The sequence below is a fragment of the Engraulis encrasicolus genome, chromosome 4 (assembly GCF_034702125.1).
Source record: "Engraulis encrasicolus isolate BLACKSEA-1 chromosome 4, IST_EnEncr_1.0, whole genome shotgun sequence".
In the NCBI taxonomy this organism is placed as follows: Eukaryota; Metazoa; Chordata; class Actinopteri; order Clupeiformes; family Engraulidae; genus Engraulis; species Engraulis encrasicolus.
Window position 1 is genome coordinate 40,857,508 of NC_085860.1, and position 25,136 is coordinate 40,882,643.

At 67.2% G+C, this 25,136-nt stretch overlaps 1 pseudogene; it reads right to left on the reverse strand.

The window, feature by feature from the left end:
- Positions 1-69: 69 nt before the first annotated feature.
- LOC134448092 (basic proline-rich protein-like) lies at positions 70-1,652 on the reverse strand (annotated as a pseudogene).
- Between the last annotated feature and the right edge of the window lie 23,484 nt (positions 1,653-25,136).

Here is a 25,136-nt window from a genome sequence, read left to right on the forward strand (position 1 = left end):
AAGGGGAGGGGGGAAAGGGAAAGGGAGGGGGGAAAAGGGGGGGGGAGGGAAGGAGGGGAAAGGGGGGAGGGAAGGGGGGGGGGAAGGGGGAGGAAAGAGGGAAAGGGGAGGGGGGAGAAGGAAGGGGGGAGGGGGGGGAGGGGGGAGGGGGGGAGGGGGGGGGGGAGGGGGGAAGAGGGGGAAGGGGGGGGGGGGAAAAGGGGGGAAGAGGGGAGGGGAAGGAGGGGGGGGAGGGGAGGGGGGGAAGGGGGGGGGGGGGAAGGGAAGGGAGGGGGGGAGGAGGGGGGGAGGGGGAAGGAGGAGGAAGGGGGGAAGGGGGGGAGGGAGGGAAGGGGGGGAAAGGGGGGGGGAGGGGAGGGGGGGAGAGAGGAAGGGGGGAGGGGGGGGGGAGGGGGGGAAGGGGAAGGAAGGGGGGAAAAGGGGGGGAGGAGGGAAAGGGGGGAGGGGGGGAAGGGGAGAAAGGGAAGGGGGAGGAGGGGGGGGGGGGGGAGGAAGGGGAGGGAGAGGGGGGGGGAAAGGAAGGGGGGGGGAGGGAGGGAAGGGGAAAGAGGGAAGGAAAGGGGGAGGGGAAGGGGGGGGGGGGGGAGAAAGAGGGGAAGGGGGGGGGGGGAGGAAGGGAAGGGGGGGAAGGAGGGGAGGAGGGGGGAAAAGAAGGAAGGGGGGGAGGGGGAAAGGGGGAGGGAAGAGGAGGGGGGGGGGGGGGAGAAAGGGGAGGAGAAAGGGGGGAAGGGGGGGGGGAGGAAAAGGAGGGAGGGGAAAGGAGGGAGGGAGGGGGGGGGAAGGGGAGGGGGAGAGGGAAAAAGAGGGGGGAAGGAGAAAGGGGGGGGGAGGAGGAGGGGGGGGGGGGAAGAAGGGGGGGGAAGAAAGGGGGAAGAAGGGGGGGGGGGGGGGAAGAAGGGGGGGGGAGAAAGAGGGAGGGGGAGGGGAAAGGAGGGGGGAAAGGGAGGGGGGAAGAGAGGGAGGGGGGGGAGGAAGGGGGGGGGGGGAAGGAGGGGAGGGAGAGGGGGGGGAGGGAGGGGAAGGAGGGGGGGGAGGGGGGGGGGAAGGGGGGGGGAGAGGGGAGAGAGGGGGGAGGGGGGAAGAGGGGGGGGGAGGAAGGGGGGGGGGGGAGAGGGGGGGGGGGGGAAGGGGGGGGGGGGAGGGGGGGGGGGAGGAAGGGGGGAGGGAGAGGGGGGAAGGGGGGGGAGGAAGGGGGGGGGGGGGGGGGAGGGGGAGGGGGGGGGGGGGAGGGGGGGAAAGGGGGAGGGGAAAGGGGAAAGGGGGGGGGGGAGGAAGGGGGGGGGGGGGGGGGGGGGGGGGGGGAGGAGGAAAAAGGGGGGGGGGGGGGAAGGGGGGAGGGGAAAGGAGGGGGGAGGAGGGGGGGGGGGAGGGGGGGGGGGAGGGGAAGGGGGAAAAGGGAGGGGGGGGAGGAAGGGAGGGGGGGGGGGGAGGAAGGGGGGAGGGGGAGGGAAGGGGGGAGGGAGGAGGAGGGGGAAAGGAGAGGAGGAGGGAAGGGGGGGAGGAGGGGGGAGAGGGGGAAGGGGGGAGGGGGGAAGGGGGGAGGAAGAAGGGGGGGAGGGGGAGGGGGGGGGAGGAGGGGGGAGGGGGGGAGGGAAGGGGAAAAGAAAAGGGGAGGGAGGGGGGGGAGGGGAGAAGGGAGGGGGGGAGGGGGGGGGAGGAGAGGAGAAGGGGGAAGGGAGAGGGAAAAGGGAGGGGGGAGGGGAGGGGAAAAGGGGGAAGAGGAAAGGAGGGAAGAGGAGAGGACGGGGGAAAAGGGGAGGGGAGGGAGAAGGGGAAAAGGGGGGGGGAGGGAGGTAGGAGAAAAACGGGGAAGGGAGGGGAAAGGAAGAGAAGGGGGGGAAAAGGGGGAGGAAGAAAAAGGGGGAAGAGGGGGGGGAAAGGGAGGGGAAGGGGGGGAGGAAAAGGGAAAAAGGAGGAGGGGGGAAGGGAAGGAAGGAGGGGCGAGAGGGGGAGGGAAGGGGGGGAGAGGGGGGGGGGGAGGGAAAGGAGAGGGGGGAGGAGGGAAGGAAGGGGGAAAGGGAAAAGGGGGGAGGGGGGGGAAAAAGAGGAGGGGGGGAGGGAGAAAGAAGGGGAATAGGGGGGAGGAGGAAGGGAGGGGAGGAGGGGAGGGGGGAGGGAAGAAGTGGAGGGGGGGGAAGAGGGGGGAAAGGGAGGGGAGGGGGGAGGGGGAGAGGGCGTGGGGGAAGAACGGGAGGGCAGGAGGGAAAAGGGAAGAGGAGGGAGAGGGGGGAAAGGGGGGAGGGGGGGAGGGGGAAAGGAGAGGGAGAGGGGAAGGAGAAGGGGGGAGGGAAGGGGGGGGAGGAAGGGAAGGGGGAAGGGGGAGGGGGGGGGAGAGGGCGGTTAGGGAAGGAGGGGAGGGAAGAGGGGGGGGGGGGAGGAAAGCAAGGGGGGGTGGGGGAGAGGGGAAGGACAAGAGGGGGAGGGCGGGGGGAAGTGGGAGGGGGAGGGGAAAGGGGTGGGGGGGGGGAAGGTGGAAGGGGAGGGGGAGGGAAAAGGGGACAGGCCGGGGGGCAAGGCGAACGGGGGGGGAGGGAAAGTGGGGAGGGGGAAAGGGAGGGGGGGGAGGGGGGAGAAAAAGGGGAAGGGGGGGGGGGGGGGGGAGGAAGGCGAAAGGGGGGGGGAAAGGGGTGGGAAGGGAAAGGGAGGGGGGAGGGCAAAGGGCCGGGGGGGAGGGGAGCGGAACGACAGGGGAAAGAAGGGGGAGGGAGGCAGGGGAGAGGAAGGAGGGAAAGAAGGGGGGGGGAGGGGGACGGAACGGCGGAAAGGGGGGGGGGGGAGGGGGGAGGAGAAGAGAAGGAGGAGAGAAGGAAGGGGAGGAGGGGGGGGAAACGGAAGGGGGGGGGGGAGAGAAGGGGGCAGGAGCACCAGGGGGGGGAGGAAAGGGGGGGGGAAAAAGAGGTGGGGGGGGGAGAGGGGGGGAAGGGGGAAAGGAGGGAGGCGAGGGGAGGGGAGGGGGGAGGGAGAAAGGAGGGAGAGCGCCAGGAGGCGGGGGGAAAAAGGAGGGGGATGGGAGAGGGGGAAAAGCGAGGGGGGGGAGGAGGAAGGAGGGAAAGGGGAAGGAGGGGAAAGAGGGATGGAGAGGGGGGGAAGGGGGGGGGGAAAAAAAGCAAGACAGGGAGAGAGGGGGGGAGAAGGGAAGGGAAGGAAGGGACGGGGAGGGGAAGGGGGGAGGGGGGAAGAGGGGAAGAGGGAGCGGGGAAAGGGAAGAGGGGGCGGGGAGGAGGGACAGAAGGAAGGAGAGGCAAAAAAGGGGGGAGGGAAGGGAGGGGAAGGGGGCCAAGGGAGAGACAAATGCGGGGGGGGGAGCGAGGGAGGACGAGAGGGGGGGGGGAGAGGGGGGGGGGGGGGGGTGGGGGGGGGGAGCAGGGAGAAGGGAGGAAAGGGGGGAAAAAGACGGGAGGGGAGAGAGGGCGAAGGGAGAGAAGGGCGCGGGGAAGCAAGAGAGGCGAGGGGGAGAAAGGAAGACGGAGTTTGGGGAAAAGGGTGAAAGGGGAACGAGGGGGGGGGGAAGGGCGGGGGCAAGGACGAGGGCAGAAGAAGGAGGGGAGGTGGGGAAGGGGACCGGGGATGACACGGAAAACGGGGGACGGGAGAGGGGGAGGGGGGAGAGAGAAGGGAGGGGAGGGGGGGAAGGTGGGCGGGGGCGGGGGGGGGGGGGGGGGAAGAGGTAGAGGGGGGGGGAGGGGGAGGGAGATTGCGGGGACGGCGGGAGGCGGCAGGGGGAGACGGGACGAGAGGAGGGAGGGGGAAGGCGGGGGGGGGGAGGCGAGAGCACGGGAAGAAGAGGAAGAAAGCAGAATGGAAGCAAGGGGGAAGGAGGACGGGGGGGGGGCGAGGGGGGGGGGAAGGTAAACGGGGGGAGGAGGGGGGAGAAAGGGCGCGGGGGGAAGGGTGGGGAGATAAAAGGGCGGCATTGGGGGCCTGGGAAGACAGGGGGGAAGGGGGGGACAACCACGGAAAGAGGAGGGGCGACGGAAGCGGCAGGAGGGGCGGGGTAAGGGAAAGCAGGAGGGGGGGGGGGGGGCGGAGGACGAGGGAAAGGGGGGGAGGGAAGAGAAAGGGAGAGGAGGGGGAGGGGGGGGCAGAGGGAGGGGGAGGGGGGGGGGAGGGAACAGAGAGAGGAGGGGGGCACGGGGGTTGAAGGAGAAGAGGAGGGGGGGGGGCGGGGGGAAAAGGACACGCAGGAAAGTGGGAAGGGGGAAGTGGAAAGAAGAAAAGGGGGGGGGAGGGGGAGGGGTGGGGGGAGAGGGAAGGGGAGGAGGAGGGGGGGGGGGTAGGTGAGGGGGGGGAAAAAACGGGGAGCGGAGGGGAACGGAAGAGGGTGGGGGGACAGTAGGGGACGCGGGAGGGAGGGGAGGAGCAGAAGGGGAGGGGAAGAAGAGGAAGGGGCGGAAGGAGGGGTAGAGAATGGGGGAGAGAAGGGGGAGGGCAAGGGGGCGGGGTTGGGTGAAAAGGGAAGGAGGTGAACTAAGGGGGAGGGAGGGGGAGGGTGGGAGGGGGGGAAGGGAGGGGAGGAGAGGGTAGGGAGAAAAAACAAGAGAGGGGGGCAACAGGGGGAGAAGGAAAGAGGGGGGGAGGGGAGGAAAGGGAGGGGGCGGGGAAGGGGGAGAAGGGGCGGGCGGGCAGTGAAGGGGAGGAGAAAGGGGGAAGGGGAAGGGGGGAGGGGGAGGACGCGAGGAGGGCGGAAGGCAAGGGGGGCGCGGGTGAGGGAGAGGCGGAGGAAGGGGAGGGCTGAAAAGGAGAGGGGAGGGAGAAAGGGAGCGGAGGGGGGGGGGGGGAGAGAAAAGAAGGAAAAGAAGGGGAAGAGGGGCAGCGGGAGGGGGGCCAAGGAGGGGGTAGGGGGGGGGGGGGAAAGGGAGAGGGGAGGGAGGGAGGGCGGGGGGGGATGTAAGGGCAGGGAAGTAGGCCAAAAGGGGTTAGGGGGAGGGTGGAAACGGGGAGGTTGAGGGGGGTTGTGTGGTTGGGGGGGAGGGTGAGGGGGGAAAGGGGGAAGGGAGGTGACGAGGAAAACAGAGGGAGTGGCGGGGCGGCGGGGAGGGGAAGGCAAGGGAGGGGTGCCGGGGGAAGAGCGGGGATAGAGAGGGGAGATGTAAGAGCGCGTGTGAGGAAGGGAAGGGGGATGGGAGGGAGGGGGGGGGGAAGGAAGGCGAAAAGGGAAAGAGAGGGGGAAAAGGGGGGGGGAGGAAATGGGGCGGGGGGGAGAGAAGAAGCGGGGGGGGGAGGGGAACAAGGGAGGGACAGGGGCAGAAGCAGAAAGGGAGCGAAGCGGGCGGTGAGGCGGGAAGGGGGGCAGGGGTGGGGGGGGGGAGAGGGGGGGGAGGGGGGAAGAGACAAGGGAGGGGGCGGACAAGGGGGGAGGGGGGTGGAGAGGGAAGGGGGGCGAGGGCCAAAGGGCAGGAGAAGGGGACGAAGGAGGAGGGTAGGGAAGAGAGGAAGGACAAGAAAGGCGAGGAAGGAAGGAGGGGGGAAGAGAGTCGAGGAGGGAGAGGGGGCGGGGGGAGGGAAGAAGGGAGGGGGGGGAATGGGGGACGGCGGGGGGGGAAGCGGGGAGAAAAGCGGGGAGAGGGGACAAGAGGGGGGGGAAAGAGGAAAGGAAAGGAGGGGGGGGGGGAAAGGAGGGGCTAAGTGGGGCGGGGCGGCGGTAGGGAGGGGAGAGAAGGGGTGTGAAAACAAAGGGAAGGAGGGAGCGGTGGGGCGGGGAGGCGGGAAGAGACGGACGGGAGGCCAGGGGGGGGGGGCGGGCAGGAGGAGCGGGGGAGAAGGGGGGGGGAAGCAGGGGGGAGGGGCAGAGGGGAGAGGGGGGGGTGGGGATGGGGAAGGGAGGAGGGGAAGGGGGGGGGAAAGAGGGGGGGGAGAAGGCAAGGGAGGAACGGGGAGGGGAGGGACAAGGGAAAGGGGGGCAAAGGGGGGGGCGGGCGGGAAGGGGAGGGGAGGAGGGATGGAGGGGCCAGGGAAGACGGGAGGGAGGGCGGAATGGGGGAGTCAAGAGGGGCGAGGGGGAGGGAGAGGGGGGAAGAGGGAGGGGGGTAAAAAACGGGGGCAGGGGGGAGAGGCGCGGGGGGGCGAGGGGGGAAGGGAGGGGGAGGTGAACCGGACGTGGAGAGGCAGGGAAAGGGGGGCGGGGGCGGAGAGGGGAGGGGGGCAGAGGGGGGAGGAAGGCGTGGGGGGGGCGGGGGAGAGGAGAGGGAGAGGGGGAGAGGGAGAAAAGGTGACGGAGGGAAGGGGAAGGGAGGGGACGGGGGAGAGGGGGGGGGGGGAGGAACAAAGGAGGGGGGAAGGGGAGGGGGGGAAGAGGGAGGAGGGAGGGGGGAGGGGGGGGAGACGGAGGGGGGCGAGGAGGGGGGGAGGAAGGGGGTGAGAGGGGACGGGGAAAAAGAGTGGATGAGGAGAGGAGGAAGACAGGAGGGTGGGGGTGGGGGAGGAGGAGGGCGGAGGGGAGGAACAACAGGGAGCGTGGAGAAGCAAGAGGAAGGGAGCGGAGGGAGAGAACAGGGAGAAGGGATAGGGGGGGAGAGGAGGGGGCGGGGTGAGGGCGGGAGGGAGGAGGGGGGAGGGGGGAAGGCGGGAAGGGGAGGGGGGGGAGAGGAAAAAGAAGAAGAAGGGGGGAGGAAGAAGGAGGGGGGGGGGAGGGCTGGGAGGGAGAGGAAAAGGCGAAGAGGCAACGGGGGGGAGGAGGGGGAAGGAGAAGGGAAGGGGGTGGAGGAAGGGGGGAAAAACGGAAGGAGGAGAAGGGGGCAGGGGGGAGAGGGGGAAAGAGGGTGAAGGGAGGGGATGGGGGAGAGGGGAAAAGGGAGGGGGGGAGACGAGGGGGGATGGGGGGACGAGAGAGGGGAAAGGGAGGGGAGGGGGGGAGGGAGAGAGAGGGAGAGGGGAAAGGGAGGGGAAGGGAGTAGACACGGGAGGGGGGGGAGGGGGGAAAGAGGGGGGGAAAAAAGGGGAGGGGGGGGGGGGGGGGGCGGAGGATAAGGGGGGGGAGAGGAAAAAAGGAGGGAGGAGGGGGGGGTGAGAGGGGGAAGGAGGGGGGGAATGGCGGAAGGGGAGGTATGAGGAGGGGGGGGAGGGCGGAGAAAGGGGCGAAACGGGGGCGGGGGGGAGAGGGGGGAGGGGAGGGAGGGGAGAAGGGGGGGGAGGGAGAAAAGGGAGGCAGAGGGAGGGGGGAAAAGAGGAGGATGGGGAGGGGAGGGGCAGGGGCGGGGGAGTGTTGGGGAAGGGAGAGAGGCAACAAGGGGGGTGAAGGGGAGGGGGGAGGGACGAGGGAGAGGGGGGGTGAAAAAAGGGGGAGGGGGGGGAGAAGAGTGAAGGAGGGGAGGAGAAGGGCAGGGGGGGACGTGGGGGAACGGCAAAGAGGTGGAGGGGCGCGACAAAGGCGGGGGGAGAAGGGACGGAGCAGAGGGGACGAGGGGGGACGGGGAGGCAGAGGGAGGTGGGGGTGGAGGGGGGGGGAAAGGGGAGGAGCAAAGGGGGGGGTGGGAGAAGACGAGAGAGAGGGAGGGGGGCGAGGTCAAGACGGAAAACGGACGTGCGGGAGAGGAATGGAGGGAGGAAGGAGAGAAAAAGAGGTGGAGGGTGAATGGAGGGGGAGTGGCGGGAGGGGGGGGGACGGCGGGAGGGAAGCAGGGGGAGAGAGGGGGGGGGAGGGGGGAGGGCAGGGAAGGAGAAAGGGAGGAAAAAGGGAAAGAGGGGGGGAGGGGGGGGGGGGGGGGAAGGGGGGGGAACGGATAGGCGCGGGGGAAGGGAGAAAGATGGAAGGGGGGGAGGAGGGGGGGGGGGGGAGGGAAAGGAAGGGAGGAGGGAGGCGGGCGGGGAGGGAACGAATGGGCAAGAGGGAGGTGGAGAACAGGGGGGTTGGGAGGAGGAGAGAGGCCAACGAGGGGGGGAGGAGGGGAAGAAGGGGGAGGGGGGACGAGGAGAAGTGGGGGGGGTGAAAACAGAGAAGGAGAGGAGGGAAAGAGAGGGGCAGGAGGGAGGGGGCAAAGGGGGGGGAAAGAAAGGAGATGGGGGGGAAGAGCAAGGGGGGGGCCAGGGGAGGGAGGGAGAGGTAAGGGTGGGCGAGAAGAAGGAGGGAGGGGAAGGGGGGGGGGTGGAAAGGGAGGAAGAGGGGGGGGGCGGGGGGGAGGGGTGCGGCAAAGGAAACAAAAAGAGCGAGGGGCGTGGGGAGGAGGAGGGAAGGGGGGGAAAAGGGAAGGGAGAAGGGGAAAGAGAGGGGGGGGAGGAAGCCGCGGTGGGGAGGGGGGAAAAGCTGGGGGGAGAGAGAGGAGGGGGGAGGCGAGGGGGGGAGGGGGGAGACAGGGGGAAAGAAAGGGGGAAGACGGGCAGAAAGCGGGACAAGGGGGGAGTAGGGGAGGAACAAGAGGGGAAGGGGGGGGCAGGGGAGAGGGAGGAGGGGCGGGGGGGCAGAGAGAGGGTGAAGAAGGGGAGGGGGGGGCCGGGAGGAGGAGGGACGGAAGAGGGGGTGAAGGGCGGGACGGGGGAGGATAGGGGAGGGGGGGGAAACAAGAACGAGGGGGGGGGGGGGCGTGGGAGGGCGGGGGCGGGGGGGGGGAGAGCGAGAAAACGGAGGGGGCAGGGTGGGACGGGTGGGGCGGGGGCAGGGGGGGGGAGGAGGAAGGAGGTGGGTAAGAAGGGGGGGGGGAGAGCGGGGCGAGGTAAGGAAGTGCGGGGAAAGAGGGGGATGTATTTAGTACTATCTTCCATTAGTTGAATATGGGGGGGGGGAAGGGGAGAAGAGAGAGAAGGCAGAGTGGGGGAGGGGGGGGGGAGAGAGGGGAAGGGGGGGAGACAGGGGAACAGGAGGGGAAGTGGGCGGGACGGAGAGGGGGGAGAGGTGGGGGACGAAGGAGGGGAAGCTAGAGGAGGGGGGGGAGGAAAACGGGGGGGGGGGGAAGGGAGGCGAAGAGCAAAGGGGGGAGGGGGGAGATAGGGAGGGGAGGGGAAAGGGGGGACGGAGGAGAAGAGAGGGGGGGGAAGAAGGGAGGGAACAAGGGGAAGAGACGAAGGGAGGGAGGGAGAGGAGAGAGGTGAGAGGGGAAGGGAGGAGGGGTAGATGGAAAAGGAGGACCGGGGAGTAAGAAGGAGAGGGGCAAGGGGAGGAGAGGGGAAAGGTTAAAGAGGGAGGGAGAAGGACGGAACGCGATTGGAACGGGGGGGGGAGCAGAAGGGGAGAGGAAGGGGGGGATGAAAAACGGGGGGGGGAAAGTGAGGGGAAATGAGAAAGGAGGAGGGGAACGGGCGGAGATGGGAGGGGGGGAGGTGCGAGGGGTGGAGAGGGGGAGCGGGAGAAGGGGGGTGAGGAGGGGGGAAAGAGGGGGACGAGAGGGAGGGGGGGCAAGGGAAGAGGGGGAGAGGGAAAGCAGGGAGGGAGGAGACGGGAGAGGGGGAAGGGGGGGAGAGGGGAGAAAAGGAGTGGAGACGGGGAGAGGGGGAGAGGAGGAGATGGAAGGCGGGCCGGGGGAAGAAAGGGAGGGAGGAGGGTGGAGGTTCCGGAGTGGTGAACGAGGGAGGGGGAGAGGGGGGAAAAGAGAGTGGGGATGAGGGAGGAAAGGAAGAGAAGGAGGGGAAGACAGGGAGGGGGGGGGAAGGGGGACACGGAGGACAGAGTGCAACGGGGGGGAGGGGGGAGGACAGGAAGGAGAAGCGAGGGAGAGAAGGGAGAAGGAGGAAAGGAGTCGAGTACAGGAAGGGGAGAAACGGGGAAGGGGGGGGCGTAAGGGCCTGCAGGAGGGGAGGAGGGGGGAGGGGAAGAGAAAAAGGGGGTAGAAGGGGAATAAGAACTCGGAGACGGGGGGGGGGGGGGTGAAGAAGGTGGAAAGGAGAGGGAAGGCGAGGGAAAGAGGGGGAGGGAAAAGGGGGAGGAAAGGGGGAACGAAAGAGAGGGGGAGAAAAAACGAAGAAGAAGGGGAGGGGGGAAGGGAAGGTGAAAGACAAAGGGAGGGAAACGGAGGGGGAAGGGATAGAAGAGGGGGAATGTGCAAGGGGAAGAGGAGGAAGGTAAAGGAAGGAGAGACAGGCAAAGGGGTGTGAGAGAAAGGGTGGAAAAAATAAGAAGGAGCGGGGGGAGGGGGGGAAGGGAAGAAAGAAAGAAGTACAGGAGGGGAGGTGAGGAGAGGGGCAAAAAAAGGGGACAAGGTGCAAAGGAGGGGGACACGAAGAGAGTGGTGAGGGAGAAGGAGCGGGAGGAAGGGGGAGAGGAGCGGGGTGAAGGGAGCAAGAGGGAGGGGGGAGAGGCGTGCCAGAGGAGGAAAAGAGGGGGGCAGGAAAGGGGCGGAAAAGGGGGGGAAAGGGAGGCATGGGGGGAGGGGGGAAGGCGGACGGGAGAAGGACAAATAGGGAAGGACGAGAGGCGAAAGGAAAGAGGAAGGGGAGGGGAAGAGGTGGAGGAGGGAGAAGGGGGAAGGAAGGGAAGGGAGGAAGGTAAGGGAGCGAACGAGCGGGGGGGGGAGGGGAAAGGGGGGGGCGAGGTGAGGGGGGAGGGAGGCTGACAAGAGGTGGAAGAAGGAGGGAGGGGGGGGGGCGGGAGAAAGGGAGGGGGGGGAGCGGGGGAAAAGAACAGAATGGAGGGGGGACGAGGGGAGAAACAAGGGGAAAACAGGTGAGGCAGGAAGGGGGGGAAGGAATAGGGGGGAAGAGGGGGAAGGAAGAGAGAAGATGGACAACGAGTAGCGGGGAGAGACAGAAAGGAATGCAGGGGGAAAAGGGGGGAGAGGGGAAGGGGAGAAGGGAGGAAGGAAAAGGGAGGGGGAAGGGGGAAAGGAAGAGGGGGCAGGGAGAGGGAGGGGGAGGGAGAGGGGGGGGGAAGGTACGGGGAGGGCAGAGGGGGAAAATGTGGAGGAGAAGGGGGAATAAGAAAAAAAGGGGAAGCGAGTGGGGGGGAGAAAAGAGGACGGGGGGGGGAGGAAAAGGAGAAAAAGGGGGGAAGGGGGAGAGAAGGAGAAGGGAAGGACAGTAGGAAGGGGGAATGGAAGAAGAGCAAGGAGGAAAGGGGGGGGGTCGGAGGCAGAAAGGGAGAGGGGGCGGGAGGGTAGGGCGAGAAGGGGTGGGGAAAAAACGGAAAGGGGGGGGAGAGAAAAGGAGGTGAGGTGGATAGGGCACAAGGGGAAAGGAGCGGGGGGAAAAAAGAAGGCGACGGAGAGCGAGAGAGCGGAAAGGAGATGGGGAAGGGGAGAGGGAGGAAGAAAAGGAAGAAAAGGGGTAGGTTGGGGACGAGTAATGAGGGGTTTACGGAGTAGGAAGGGCAGGGGCAGGGGGAGAGATGGGGGGGGGAGAAGGGCGTAGGAGAGAAAGGAGGGAAGGAGGGGGGGGAGGGAAAAAGGGAGGGATGGGGACGGGGGGGAAAGAGAGCGGGGAGAAAGTAGAAAGGAGCGGGAGGGGCGAGGGGGGGGGGGGGTAGGAGGAGAACAGCCGAAGGAGGAGGGGGGAGGGAGGGGGAGGTGAAAAAGGGGGGGAATCACGAAAAGGGTGAGGGAGGCGGGGGGGGAGAAATGTTTGTGGGGGGGGGGCGAGGGGGGAGGGTGGGAGAGGGGGGCGGGAAAGCGGGGGAGGAAGGGGGGAAAAAAAGGAGAGGGAAGAAGAAGAGCGAAGGAGGCGAGAACGGTGGGAGGTAAGGGGGAAGAAGAGATAAGACGGGAGGGGGGCAGTGGAGAAAAGGGGGAAGGGAAGGTCGGGGGAGAAGGAAGGAAAGGGAAAAAGGCAATGCCAGAGGGGGGAGGAAATAGGAAAGGGAAGAAAAGGGGAGGAGGGCGAAGGGGGGAGGGAAGAAGGGGGAAAGGCGGGGGAACGGGCGGGGGGGCAAAAACGAGGGGGGAGGGGGAGAAGCAAAAGGGGTGGGGAGGAAGAGAGGGGGAGGGGAAGGAAGGAAAAACAGAGAAGAAGGAGGGGGACGGGAGGAGACGGGAGTAGGGGGAGAGGGGGGAGGGCAAGTAGGAGGGGGAGGAAGGGGAGGGGGGAGAGGGGAAAGAGGAAAGGGTGGGGGGAAAGGGAGGGCAGGGGTGGGCGGACAGAGGGAGGGGGAGAGGAGGGGGGAGGGGGGGCAAAGGGAGAAAAGAGGAAGCAGAGGGGGACGGATAGGAGAGAAAAGAAGGAGGATGGTGAGGGAGGACGAGAGAGGGATGAGGGGGGGGGCGCAAAAGGGAGAAAAGGGGGAGGGACGGGGGTGTGGGGAAGGAGGGGACGGAGAGGAAGAAAGGGAGGGGAGGAGGGGGAGAAAGGGGGGCAAGGAGGGGGGGGGAGAAGGGCGAGAGGGAGAGGGGGAGGGAGGGAGGGAGGGGAAGGGGGGAAGAAAAAAGAGAGGAGCGGGAAGGGAGAAGGGGGGAGGGAAAAGAGGGAACCAGAGGGAAAAGAAGGAAAGAGGCGAGGGGAAAAGGGTGGGAGAAAAGGGCAAAGAGGGGAGTAGGAGGGAGGGGGGAAAAAGGGCCAGTGGAGGAGAGAGGAGGGGAGGGAAAAGGGGGTATGGAGGCGATAGGGGGGGGAGGGGAGGTAACGGAAGGGAAGGGGGGAGAAATAGGAAAGAGGAAGGGGAAAGAGGAGGTGAGGAGGGAAAGGGGGCAAACGGAATGGACGGGGAGGGAAGGCGAAGGGGGACGTAGGGGAGTACGGGGAGGAAGGGGGGGTGGGAGGGAGAGGGGAAATGGGGGAAAAGGGGGGAGGAACCGAAGGGGGAATAAAAGAGGGAGGGGGAGGGCGAGAACGGGTGAGAGGACGAGCGGAGAGAAAGGTGGGATGGAGGGACGAAGGAGGGAAGGGGGGATAGGGGAGTAAGGGAAGCGGAGATGGGAAGTGAGGGGGACGTGGGGAGGAAAGGAGGCGTGGGACGGGGGGAGGGGAAGCGAGAGGATTAGAGAGGAGGGAGGGGTCAGGGTGGGGTAGAAGGGAGAGAGGGGGGAGTGGAGGAGGGCGGGGGCGCTAGGGGGTGGAGGAGAAGGGGGGGGAAGGAGGGGGTAGAAAGAAAGAGAAGGGCGAGGGGGAGGGCCAAAGGAAGGCGGGGAGGCAAAGGAAGACGGAAAAGGTGAGGAGGCGGGAGAGAGTAGGGGGAGACAGAACGGAAAAAGAAGTGAGAGGCGGGAAGGGAAAAGGGACAGCAGGAGGGTGGGAGGGCGGGGGGGGGGGAAGGGGGGAAGGGAGGGGCGAAAAAGGTGGCGGGGGAGGGGACGGGAAGAGAGGATGTGAAGAAAAGGAGGAAGGAGGGGGGGAAGAGGGGCGGGAGACGAGGTGAGGAAGGGGGAGGGGAAGGAAGGGGGGGAAGAAAAGGGAGTGGGAGAAAAAGAGGGAGCGAGGGGAGGAAGGGGGCAGGGAGGAGGGGAGGGGAGAGTGGAGGGGGAAAGGGGGGGTGGGCGGGGGAGGGGGCACAAAAAAGGCGAGGAGGGAAAAAAGAGAAGGGGAGGGAGAGAGGGAGAGGCGGGGGTAGAGGAGGGAGGGGGGGAGGCCGAGGGGGGGGCGGGCCTGGAGAGGGCAGGGAGGTGAGAAGGAGGAAAGGGAAGGAAGAGGGGAAAGTAGGGGGAGGGAGGGGGAGAGGAGGGAGGGTGAGGGGGAGAGAGAGGAGGAGGTGGAGAGAGGGAAGGGGAGAGGGAGGAAAGGAGGGGGATAGGAGGACGAGGAGAGAGGAGGACGGGAAAGGGGGTTGGCCGGAAGGAGAGGAGGGGGAGGGAGATAGGAATGGGGGGACAGGGACGGGTGGGGGAAAGTGGAGAGGGGAGAATGTAGTAAAGGAAGAGGGAGGGGAATGAAAAGAGAGGAAGGGAGAGGAGAGGACAGAGGAGGGAGGGGAGGGGAGAGGAGAGGAACACAGGAGGAAAAGAGGGACGGTGGGAAGGGCAGAAGTGAAGGGACGGTAAGAGGGAGAGGAGGAGGAGAGTTGGGGAGAGGGAAAAAGGGGGAAAGGGAGGGGAAGCATGAAAAGGGGAAAAGAGAGAGAAAGGAAGGGAAAGGAGAGAAAGGCAGGGGTTGGGGGAGGAAAGAAGGAAGTGAGGGGGGGCAGGGCGAGAGGGGAGTGAAGAGGGGAACGGGAGAGGGCAAGGTGGGAGGGGAAGGAGAGGGGAGAGAGGGGAGGAGGGGGAGAGGGGGCGGGAGAAAAAGGAGGAGGAGAAGGGAGCAAAAGGGGAAAGTGGGGGAGGAAAGGGGCGGGAGAAGTAGGGGAAGACAGGGGAGGGAGAGGGTGGGGGAGGGGAGACAGAGGAAGAGGGAGGGGAAGAGGGGAAGTGGAAAAAAAGAGAGGGGACCAGAGGGGAGGAAGAGGGGGGGAAAGCGGAGGGAGAGAAAAAAAAAATGGCGGGGGAAGGGGAGGGGAGGGAGGGGGGGGGTGGGGAGGGGGGGGGGAGACGGGAGGGGGAGGAGGAACAGCAGAAGCAGGAGGGGACGAGGGGGGCGAGGGGGGAAAAGAAGAGGGAAGGGAGAGGGGGGGGAAGTGGGGGAAGAGGAGGGAGGAGGAAGGGCAGAAAAGGGAGGGGGAGAAGAATGTGCGGGAGATTAAGGAGGGGGCCAGGGGGGCGAGGGGGAGAAAGGGGGGGAGGGGAGGGGAGGGGAGGGGTGGGGGAAGGAAAAGGGCGTGGAGCAGGAAGAAAAGGGAGGGGAAGGCAGTGAACGCGGTCACGGGGGGGGGGGGGGAGAAGTGGGAGGAAAGAGGGACGGGGGGGGGGGGAGAGACGGGGGAGAGGGGGGAGGGGGGAAGGGGCGGAGGAGGGGACAGGGGGGGAAAGAGGAGGGGTGGAGGAGGGGGGGAGGGGGAGGAGGGAAGGGCAGGGGGGGCGGGGGGGGGGGGGGGAAGGGGGGGGGAAGAGGAAGGACCGGCCGGGGGAGAAAGGGGAAGGGTGGGGGAGAAGGGTCGGGGAATAGGGGGAAACGGGAAGGAGAGGGGAAGGGGAGAAAGGAGGAGGAGTAGAGAGAGGGATGGGGGGGAGGGGGGAAGAGGGGAAAAAAAGGGAGAAAGAAGAAAGGTGGGGAGGCGAGAGGCGAGGGAGGAGGGAATGAGAAAGGAAAAGTGGGAGGAAGAGGGGAGGGGAGAAAGAGAGCGGGGAGGGGCGGAGGGAGGGAGGAGAGGTGAGGGGGGAGGAGGGGGGACGGAGAGAGAGGGGAAGGAGGAGCGGGGGAAAGGAGGGGGGGGGTGAGGGGAAGGTGGGAAAGCCGAGAGGGGAGAGGAGGAGAGGAGAAGCGGGAAGGGAGGGGGGCGGGGGAAGATGGGGGGGGCAGGGGCGAGGGCAGTAGGAAGGAGCAGGGGGAGGAGGGGGGAGGCGGAAAGGGGGAGAGGGGAGGGGGGAAAAGGAGGAAAAGGGGGGGGGTGCGGGGGAAGGGGGGAAGAGGGGCGGGGAGGAAGGGGGGAAGGGCACGAGAGGGGTGGGGGGTAGGAGGGAACGGGGAGAGAAGACGGGAGAGGTAGGGGGGGGAAGGAGAGGGGGGGGGCAAGGAAGGTAGGGGGGGGGGGGGGGAGAACAGGAAAAAAAAGGGGAGAACAGGTAGGAAGAGGGAGAGAAAGACAAAGGGAGGGGGTGTAGCGAAGGGGGGAGGAGATGGCAAGAGATGGGAGGGAGAGGGGATGGAGAGAAAAAACGAGAGGAGAAGGGGGGAAGGAGACACAGCGGACGAAGAGAGGGGAAAAGATGGGGGAAGGAGGAAGGGGGGGGGGGAAGGGAAAGCAGGGAGAGGGTGAGGGGGCACAGGAGTGAAGGGGAGAGAGGTGGAAGGGAAGGGAGGTGAGGGCAAAAAAAAGGGGAGGGGAAAAGAAGGGAGGGGATGGGCGAGAGGGGAGGGAGGTAGAGGGGAGAGGGGGGAGGGGGAAGCTTTGGGAGTGGAGGGGGAAGGGGTGGGGGGCAGAAGGGGGGAGTGGAAAGAAAGGGAGGAGGAGGGAAAGAGAAAGGGACGGGGGGAGGTGGGGAGGGGAGGGGATAAAAAGGGAGGGGGGGAGGAGAAGCCGGGAAGGGGGGGGGGAGGGGAGGAAAGGAAGGAGAGAGGGAAGGAGAGAAGCTGGGGGGCAGTGGTAGATGGGGGAAAAAGGAAAAAGGGGGGAGGAGGAAGAGAGTGGGAGAGGGAGAGAGGTAGTGGGGAGGCGAAGGAGGCGGACGGGAAGGGAGGGGCAAGGAGGGGAGCGAGGGGAGGGAAGAACGAAGAAAGGGGGGACGGGGGGGGGGGCGGAAAGGGAAAGGGGGGGAGAGGGGAATGGGAAGGACGGAAGAGGGGGAAAACACGAGGTGAGGGAAGGGGGAGAGGAGGGGGCGAGGGAAGGGAAGAAAGGAGAAAGGGAAAGGGTAGGGGGCAGAAAGAGGGAGGGTAAAGGGATGAGAGGGTGGCAAGAAAAAAAGAACGTAGAGAGGGAGGAAGAGAGGAGGGGGGGGAGGGCGGGAGAGGGTGTGTGGGAGAGGGGGGGGATAGGGAGAAGGAGAGGGGAAAGGAGAGGGGGGAGAACCGTAGAGCAGGGAAGGGAGGGGAAGGGGGGAAAAGATGGGGAGAAAGGGGAGAAGGGGGGGGGAGGTGGACGAAAAGGGAGGGACAAGGGGGAGGCAGGAAAGGGGGAGGGAGGAGGGAAGAAGCGAAGGGGGGAGACGAGAAGGAGAGGGACTGGCAAGGGAAGTAGGGGAGGAGGAAGGGGAGAGGGGAGAAGGCGAGAGGGAGGGGAAGCGGGCCAAGGGAGGGGGGAGAGAAAGGGGGGGGGAAGAGAGGGACGGAGAATGGGGAGAGGAGAAGATGGGGGAGGTAGGGGGAATGAGGGCAGGGGTGAGGAGGGAAAGTGGAGAGGGAGGGAGAAGACTGAGAGGAGGGAGGGGGGTGGCGGGGGAAGGAGGGGGGAGGGGACGGGGTCGGGATGGGAGGGAGGGGAAGGAAGGGGGGGGAGGGGAATGGGGGGAGAGGGAAAGGATAGAGGGGGGGGCGAAAGAAAGAGTGGGGGAGAGAGGGGCGGGAGAAAAGGGGGAAGCCGGAAAGGCATGGGGGGAGAGGAAGGGAGGCAGGGGAGACGCAAGTGGGGAAGGGACGGAGGAGGGGGGGCAAGACGAAGAAGGAAGAGAGGGAACGAATGGGGGGCTGGGCAGGGGAGCGGAACGAAGAAGTGAGGGGCGGGAAAAAGAAAGGCGTGAGACTGGAGAAGAAAAAGGAGAAACGCAGGGGCGGAAAGAGAAGAAGGGAGGGAGGAGAGGTGGAGAGAGGGAGAAGGAGGGGGGACAAGGAAGGAGAGGGAGGCGAGCGGAGGAGGGAGGGCAGGGGAAAGGGAGGGTGCCGAGGAAAGGGAGGGGAAGGGGGAGAGAGGCAGGGAGGAGGAAAAGAGGGGGGAGGGTGGAGGGCAGATGGGTTGAGGACGGGCGCGTAGGGAAAGGGCACGGGGGACGGAGGAGAAGAGGGGAGGGAGGGTGGGGGAGGAGGAAGGGGAGCGAGGAGCCGGGAGAGAAGGAAGCGGGGACGGAGGGGGGAGGGGGGGAAGGGAAGGCGCTGAGAGAGAACGGGGAAGAGGAAGGGGGGTGTGAGGGGGGGAGGTGAAAAGGGGGGAAGGTTACAGGAATGCGGGAGACGGGAAAAGGGGGCACAAAGAAAATAAGAGAGGAGGAAAGAAGGAAGAGGGGGAGAAAGTGAGGACAGGGGCGGAGGGGTCGGAGAGTAGGAGGGGGAAGGGTAAGCAAGGGGGGCAGAGGGGGGGGGGAGGGGAGGAGGGTAGGAAGGGACGGAGGAAGGAGGTGTGAGAGGCGGAGAAAGGAGAGGGAAGTGGGTTCGGGCGGACGGGGGATGGGTAGAAGGAGCGGGAGGAAGGGAGGGGCAGAGGGGAACAGTAGGAGGAGAGGGGGAGCGGGAAAGGGGGTAGGGGAGGCCTGGATGGGTGAGGAGGAGAGAGGGGAGGGGGAAAGGGGAGAGGGAGAGTGGGGGTGCGAGAGGGGCCCAAGGGGGTAGCGAGGGAGCGGGGTGGTTGTGGGCGGTCGCAAGAGGAGGGGGGCCAGGGGGAGGAGAACGCAGTGAAGCAGGGGGAGGGAAGGTGGAGGGGGTGAAGAGGGGGGCAGCAGAGCGGGGTAGGGGGAGGGGGAGAGAGAAGGAGAGGGGGAGAGGGAGAGAGGAAGGGGCGGGAAAAGGGGAAGAGGACAAAAGAAAGGAGGGGGGGGTGGGGGAGGGAAACGGCGAGGGGCGTGGGTTGGCAAGGGGGGGGGCGGATAGAGATCGAGCTGGGGCCAGGGGAGGGGAAATGCGGAATGTGGTGAGCGCTCAGGGGCGTCGCCGGGCCGTGCACCAAGGGTGGGAGGGGCGGGGAGGGGGGTATGCGTCGGTTGGGCGGGGTGAGCGGGGGGTAGGCCCGTTTGCGGTGGGAACATCAAGCGTGCGTCGTGCGGGGACTGCAGTGTGTGTGTTTCTCCTTTGCTGACGCCTGTGGCGTTGTTGGCGTTTACCCACGTGGGTTGTGGCTTTTTCCTTGTTGGTTCCTACCTTCTCCGGGGTTACTTTTGTTTAGTTTTCGTTCAGTTTCCTTTTTTCCTTCTTTAGTCTCTTTTCCTCTCCCGGATGCCTTCCCATTTTTGCCTTCTCTGGGGGGGGGGGAAGGGGGAGAGGACGGAACGGGGGGGGGTAAGGGGGAGGGGGTAAAAGGAAGAGTGGCGGAAGGCAGAGGAGGGGGGGTGAAAGGGGAGGGGTAAGGCGAGGAGAGGGACAAAGGGGGGAAAGGCAGAGAGAAGAAGAGGAGGACAAAGGGGGGGGAGGGGGGGGGGGGGGGGAAAAGGAAAGGGGGGGAGGGAACGGGGAGGGGAAAGGGAAAAACGGAGGGGCGGGGGTGGGGGAAGGAAAGGGAAAGCGGGAGGGAGGAGAAGACAGGGCGGCGCGGGAGAGAAGGAAAGGGGGAGGGGGGGGAGGGGGGGGGGGAAGGGACGGGGGGGGGGGAGGAGGGGGAGGGGGAGAAAGGGGGGGGGGAGCGAAAGAGGGGGAAAGGGAGGGGGGGAACAGAGGGAACGGGGAAGGGGAATAAGGGGGGGACAGAGGGGGGAAGAGAGGGGGGGGGGAGGAAAGGGGGGGAGAAAGCAGGGGGGGAGACAGGGAAAACGCGGGGCGCGGAAAGAGAGGAAGCCGAGGGGGGAAGGGGGGGAAAAGTGGAAGAGGAAGGGGGAGGGGCGGGATAGGAGGAGGGGAAAGAGAGGAGGGCGGCGCCGGGAAGGTGTACCGGGGGAAGAAAAGAGGGAGGGGAGAGGAAAAGGGATGGGGGAAGGGGCATGGGGGGGGGAAAGGAAGGGGGGAGGAAAAGAGGCAGGAAGAGAGACGGGGGGGGAAGAGGAGGGGAAAGCGGGTGGGCGGGGGGCGGGGGGAAAGGGAGAGGAGGGGGGGAAGAGGGAGGGGGAGGCCGGGGGCGGGGGCAGAAGGGGGGGGGTGGAGGGGAGAGGGAAGAAAGACAAGAAAAAAGAAGGGGACCGGAGCGGGAGGCGGGGGAGGGAGGGAGGAGAGCAGGGCATGGGCGAAAGGGAGGAAGATGAGCGAAAGGGGGCGGGAAGGAACGGGGCAGCGGGTGGAGAGAAGGGGGGGGGAGGAGGGGGAAAGGGGTGGGGGGGGAACGCAGCGGGAGGGGGGAAGGGAGGGAGAGGGGAGAAACGGAAAGGAGAGGGGGGGCAGGAAGGGGAGGGGGGGAGGGGGAGGGGACCAAAGGGAGTGAGGGGGAAAAAAGACGAGTGGGCAGAGGGAAGGGGAGGGTGGGAGGAGCGAAGGGCGGGGGGGAGGGGGGGAGGGAACGAGAGGAGGGGGGCAAACAGAACAAAAGGGGGAAGGGGGGGAGAGGTAAGGAGGGAGGGGAGGGGCGACGTCGGGGGGGAAGGAGGAGGCTACAAAGGAGGAGAAGGGGGGAAAGGAAGTCGGGGGAAAGAGGGGGGGGGGAAAGGAGAGAGTGAGGGGCGTAGAGAGGGGGGGGTGGGCAGAGGGAAAAGGAGGGGAGGGGCAGGGAAGCCAAGGGGAGGAAGGAGGAGGAAGAGCGACGGGGGGTGACAGGGGAAAGGGAAGGAGGGCGGAAGGGAGGGGAAGGCGAAAAAAAGGCGGGAGGGGGTCGGGCGGGAAGGAGGGAGGGAAAAGAAGAGGACGGAGGGGGAAGCGCGTAGAAAGCGGAGGGCAGGGGGCAAGGGGGGGAGGGGAGGAGCGATGGGAGCGATGAGAAGGGAGAGGAGGGGGGGAAAGGGAAAAGAGGGGGGGGGGGGAAAACGGGGGGGGGGAAAAGGGGGGGGAAACTGGAACGGGGAGGAGGGGGAAAGGGGGAAGGAGGGAGAGAAAGGGGGGGGAAGAGGGAGGGGTACGGCGGGGGGGAGAGGGGGGGGCAGCAGCGGGGGAGAGAGGAGGGCAAGAATGAAGGGGTAGGACCGGGGCAAGGGGCGCAGAGGAGGGGGGGGGAGAGGACGGACAGGGGGGAGAAGGGAGAGCGACCAGGAAGGGGGAAGAGGGAAGGGGAAGGGACCAGGGGAGAGGACGGGAAGGAGGGGGGGAGGAGGGCGCGGAGGGGAGGCGAAAAGGGGGTAAGGGGCGGGGAGGGGGGGCGGGAAGGGGGGCAGAGGGAAAGGGGCAAGGGGGGGGAAGGGCGGAGGGGGGGGGAGCGGAGGGGGAGGGGAGGCAGGTGGGGGAGAAGACGAGTGGGAAAGGGCGGGAGGGGGGGACGCGAAAATAAGGAGGGACGCGACAAGGGGGGGGGGGAAAGGGGGGGGGGGAAGGAGAGGGCACAACAAGAGAAGATGGGGTGGGGGAGGAAAAGGCAAATAGGGAACGGGGGGACGGGGGGGGGGCGGGGCCGAGAGGGGAGGGAAGGGGGGGGCGAGGCGGGGGAGGGACCAGAGAGGAGAAGATAGGAAACGGGGGAACACAGGGGGCGGGGAGGAACACGGGAGGGGAGGGCGGGGGAGGGGAGGAGGGGAGGGGAGGGGGAAGGGAGGAAGGAGGGGGAAGCGGGAAAGGCAGGGGAGCGGGAGGAGGGGAGGGGGGGGGGGAGACAGGGGGGGGCCAGCAGGAAAAGGAGGGGGGGGGGGAGGGTGGGGTAGGGAAGGGAGGGGGGGAAAAGGGAGGGGGTGGATTGGTGTGGGGGGGGGGGGGGGGGGGGCAGGAAGGGGAAGAGAGGGGACGGAAAGGGGAGAAAGGGAAAGAGCAGGAAAGGAACGACGGAAGAGGGTGCGGAGAGGGAGGAGGGGGCAGGAAGGGCAGAGGCAGAGGGAGAGGGCGGTAGAGGGGAAAGAACGAGATGAGAGGGGGGGTAAAGAGAACGGGAGGGAAGGAAAGTAGGGGGGGGGGGGGGTAGGAGGAGAAAAGGGGGGGGGAGGGGAGGGGGAGGGAAGGGAAGGGGGAAGAGGGAAGGGCAAAACGGGAAGAAAGAATAGAGAGAGGGAGGGGGGTAAAGGGGAGAAGACGAAAGGAGGGAGGGGAAGGGACGTGGAGGGAGGAGGGGGAGAAGGGAGAAGGGGGGGGGGGGGGGGGAGAGGGCGGGGGGAAGAGGGGGGAAAGTAGGCGGGGGGGAGGGAGAAAATGAACGAGGGGGACGACGGGGAGGAGGGGAGAGGGGGGAGGGGAGGGGGGGGCGGAACAGAAGTGGAGAGAGAGGGGGACACCGATGGAAAGAGGGGGAGGAGAAAGGGTGTAGAAGGGGGCGGGCAAGAGGCAAGAGGGGGAAAAGGAGAGAAGGAAAAGGGGGGGGGTAAAAGAGGCGAGAAGAGAGGGGAAGGGGAGTGAGAAAAAGAGGGAAGAGGGGGGAAAAGGGGGGGGCGGGGGGAGGAGGGGGGGGAGGGCGAGGGGGAAGAGAAAGGGAGGGAGAAGAGGGAAGGAAAAAAAAGGGGAAAGGGGGGGGGGAGGAGGGGTGGAAGGAAAAAAGAAGAGAAAAGGGAAGAGGAGCAAGGAGAGGGAAGAGGGGGGGAGGGGGGAAGGAGGAAGGAGCGCGGGGGGGAAAAGAAGGGGAAGGGGGGGGGGCAAAAGGAGGTATCGGGGGGGGCAAGAAGGAAGGAAGGGGGGAGGAGGGGGGTACGAGCGAGGAGAAATAGGGAGGGTGCGAGGGGGAGGAAGAGGAGGAGGATAAGGGGGCGAGGAAGGGGAGGCAAGGGGAAAAGGGAGGAAAGAGGGGGGAAGGGAGGGAGGGGGGGGGGAGGGGGGAGGAGAGGGCGAGGGAGAGGGAGGAAGTGGGGAGAGGGGGTAGGAAAAAGAGGGAAGAAGAGGAGGGGGAGGGGGAAAGAGGCGAAAGTGGGGAGGGGGGGGGAAAGGAAGGACGTGGAGGGGCGAGAGTGGAAAAGGGGGAGAGAGGGACGGGGAGAGGGAAAGGGAGGGGAAGGAAAGGCGAAGAAAGGGGCGGCGGCGGGGGAGGGGGGGGAGGCGGGGGGGGGGGAAGACGGGGAAGTGGGGGGGCGGGAGGTAAGGGAAGCAGAGGCCGGGGGGAGGAGAACGAAGGGATGGGGGGGGGCGGCAGGAAGGGAGGGAACGGGGGGCAGGGGAGGGTAGGGAAGTGGGGGAGGAGACAAGGCAGGCAACGGGACGGGCGAGGGGGGAGGGGGAAGCGGGGAGGAAGAAGGGGGGCCGGCGGGGAAGTTCGGGCGGGGGGAGAGGGGGAGGGAGGGGGGCCGGGAGGCGAGGGAGGCGGTGGGCCGGGGGAGAGTGACAGGCGGGTCGAGTTGGTTTTTGGTTGGGCCCACTGGTCGGGTCGGTAAGGTTGGAGGCTGGGCAGGCCCTTGTCGGTGAGTCTGTTGCTGTGACGGAGGGCCGCCTCGGCCCCGGGGTGTTTCGCCTCGTCGGAAAAGAGAGGTGTGACCCATAATGGGGGCTATCCCCCTTTCGCTATTATGAGGGGAGGGGAGAGGGCGGGAAGGTAAGGGCGGCGGAAACAGGGGGGAAGAGGGGGGAGGAGAGGGGGGGGGGAAAAAAAAGAGGTGACAGGGGAGGAAGGGGAGGGTAGGTGGAAGGGGGGCACAAGAAAAAGAAGGAAGACAGGAAGTGGAACAGGAGGGGGGGGGGAGGCCAGCGGGAACGGGGGAGGGGGGGAAACGTGGGGGAAAAGGAAGGAGGAGGGAGGAGGGGAAAGCAAGAAGAAGGGAGGGGAGAAGGGGAGGGAGGGGGGGGAGGGGGGAAGGGGAAGAAAGCGAGGGATAAGAGGAGAGGGGGAAAAAAAAGGGGGGGGAAGGGGGGACGGGGGGGTGGGGTCGCGAGGAGAGAAGGGAAGTAGAAAGACGAGGGGGAGAAAGGACCGTAGACAAGGGGAGGAGGACAAAGGCAGAGAGGAAGGGCGAGGGGGGAGGAGGGAGGGGGGCAACAAGTAAGGAGAAAGGAGAAAGGGGGGGGGGGGGGAGGGGGGAGAAACAAGAGAAGGAGGGGGGGGGGGGGGGGGGGGGAAGACGGGGTGAGGGGAAGGGGGGGGGGGGACTGGCGAGGAGCAGGAGGGAAGGGAAAAGCGGGGGGAAGAGGGCGGGGGGGACGGGCGGGGAGGGAACGTGGGGAGGGGGGGGGGGGAGAGGGGGGGAAAGGGAGAGAAGCGGGAGGGGCCGACAAGGGTACGGGGTAGGGGGAAAGAGAGGAGAAAGAGAAAGGCGTGATGGGGAGGGGAGAAGAGGAGGATGGGAAGCGGAAGGGGCAGGATACGCGGGGACAAAGGGGGGGGAGGGGAGGAATGAGCGGGAAAGATAAAGGAATGAAGAGGGGAGAGGAAAGCGGAGAAAGGAGGAAGGAGGGGGAGGAGGGGAGGAGGGAGGGGGCGAGTGGCACGAAGGGAGGGGGGGGGAAAGGAGGGGAGGGAGCGGAGGGAGAGAAGGAAAGGAGAAAGGAAGGGCGGAAGGGAAAGGGGAAGGGGAAGGGGAGGTGAGGGGGAAGAAGGGAGGCGGTAGGAAGGAAGGGGAAAAAGCAGAAAGGGGGGGGGAGGGGGGGGGGGAGGAGAGGGAAGGGGGAAAAAAAAGAAGCGGAAAGGTGAGGGAAAGGGGAAAAGGGGAAAAGGGGGGGGGGGAGAAGAAGAGCTGAGGGAGAGCGGACGAGGGCGAGGGAAAGGGAGGAGGGAGGGGCAGAAAAAAAAAATAGGGGGAGGAGGGGGAAGAAGAAAAGGAGAGAGAAGGAAAAATGGGGAGAGGGGGGGGCAAAGGAGAAAGGGGGGAAGGGGGGGAGAGTAGGGGACAAAAGGAGGGGGAGAGGGAAGGGGAGACCGGAAGGAAAGAGGGAAGGAGAGAGGAAAGGGAGGGGGGAGACGGGGGGGATCAGAGGGGGAGAGGGAAGGGGGGGGGGGAGGGGGGGACGAGAGGAGGGGGCAGGGGGGGGGAAAGCGAAAGGGGGGAGGGTGGGAAAAGAGGGAGGGGGGGCGAAGGGGAAAAAAGGGTGGAAGAGACTAGGGAAGGGGGAGAACGGGGGGGGAAGGAAGGGGGAGGTGAAGGGGGGGCGGGGGGAACACGGAGGAGAGGGAGGGAGGGGGGAAGGAGGGAGGGTCAGGGGAGAAAGGGGGAGGGACGGGGAAGGGAAAGGAGTGGGAGGGGGGGGCGGGGTAGGGGCAGAGGAGAGACAGGAACAAGGAGGGCGTCAGGGAGATCTGAAAGAATATGGGGAGTCGGAGGTCGGAGACGGAGGGGGAAGGAAGGGCGGATAGGAGAGGGGGAGAGGGAAAAAGGGGAGGGAAAAAAGGGTAAAAGGGGGGGGGAGGGGGAAGGAAAGGGGAGAAGAGGGGGAACCGAGGTGAGAAAGGAAGAGAAGAGGAAAGGAAAAGAGAGAGGGGGAGGAAAGGGGGGGGGCCGGCGAGGAAGGAGGGGGGAGGGAGGACGAGGAGGGGTGGGAGAGCAGGCGGGCGAGAAGAGGGGGGGGGGGGAGGGAAAGGGAGGAGGGAGGAGGCGGGGGAGAGAGGAATAGAGAGGGGTACAAGGGGGGGAAAGGGGGGGGGTAAGGGGGGGAGGGGATGGGAGGGAGAGCGAGGAGAGAGGGGAGGGGGGGCAGGGAGGAGGGGGGAAAGGAGAGAGGGAGGCGGAAGAAGGAGTGGCTCAAAAGTGAGGGGAGGGGGGAAGAAGGGGGAAGCGGGGAGGGGGGAGGGGGGGGAAGGGGGAGAAAAACAAGGGGTGAAAGGAAGGGGAGACAAGGAAAAGGGGAGCAGGGAGGACTAGGGAAAGGGCGGGGGGGTGGGAGGAAGAGGGGGGGGAGGGAAAAAGGCAGGGGCGGGGGGCGGAAGAAGGGGGGAGCGTGGGGGAAGGGGGGGGGGGGCCGATAGCGAGTGGGGGTTGGCTGCAAGGGGG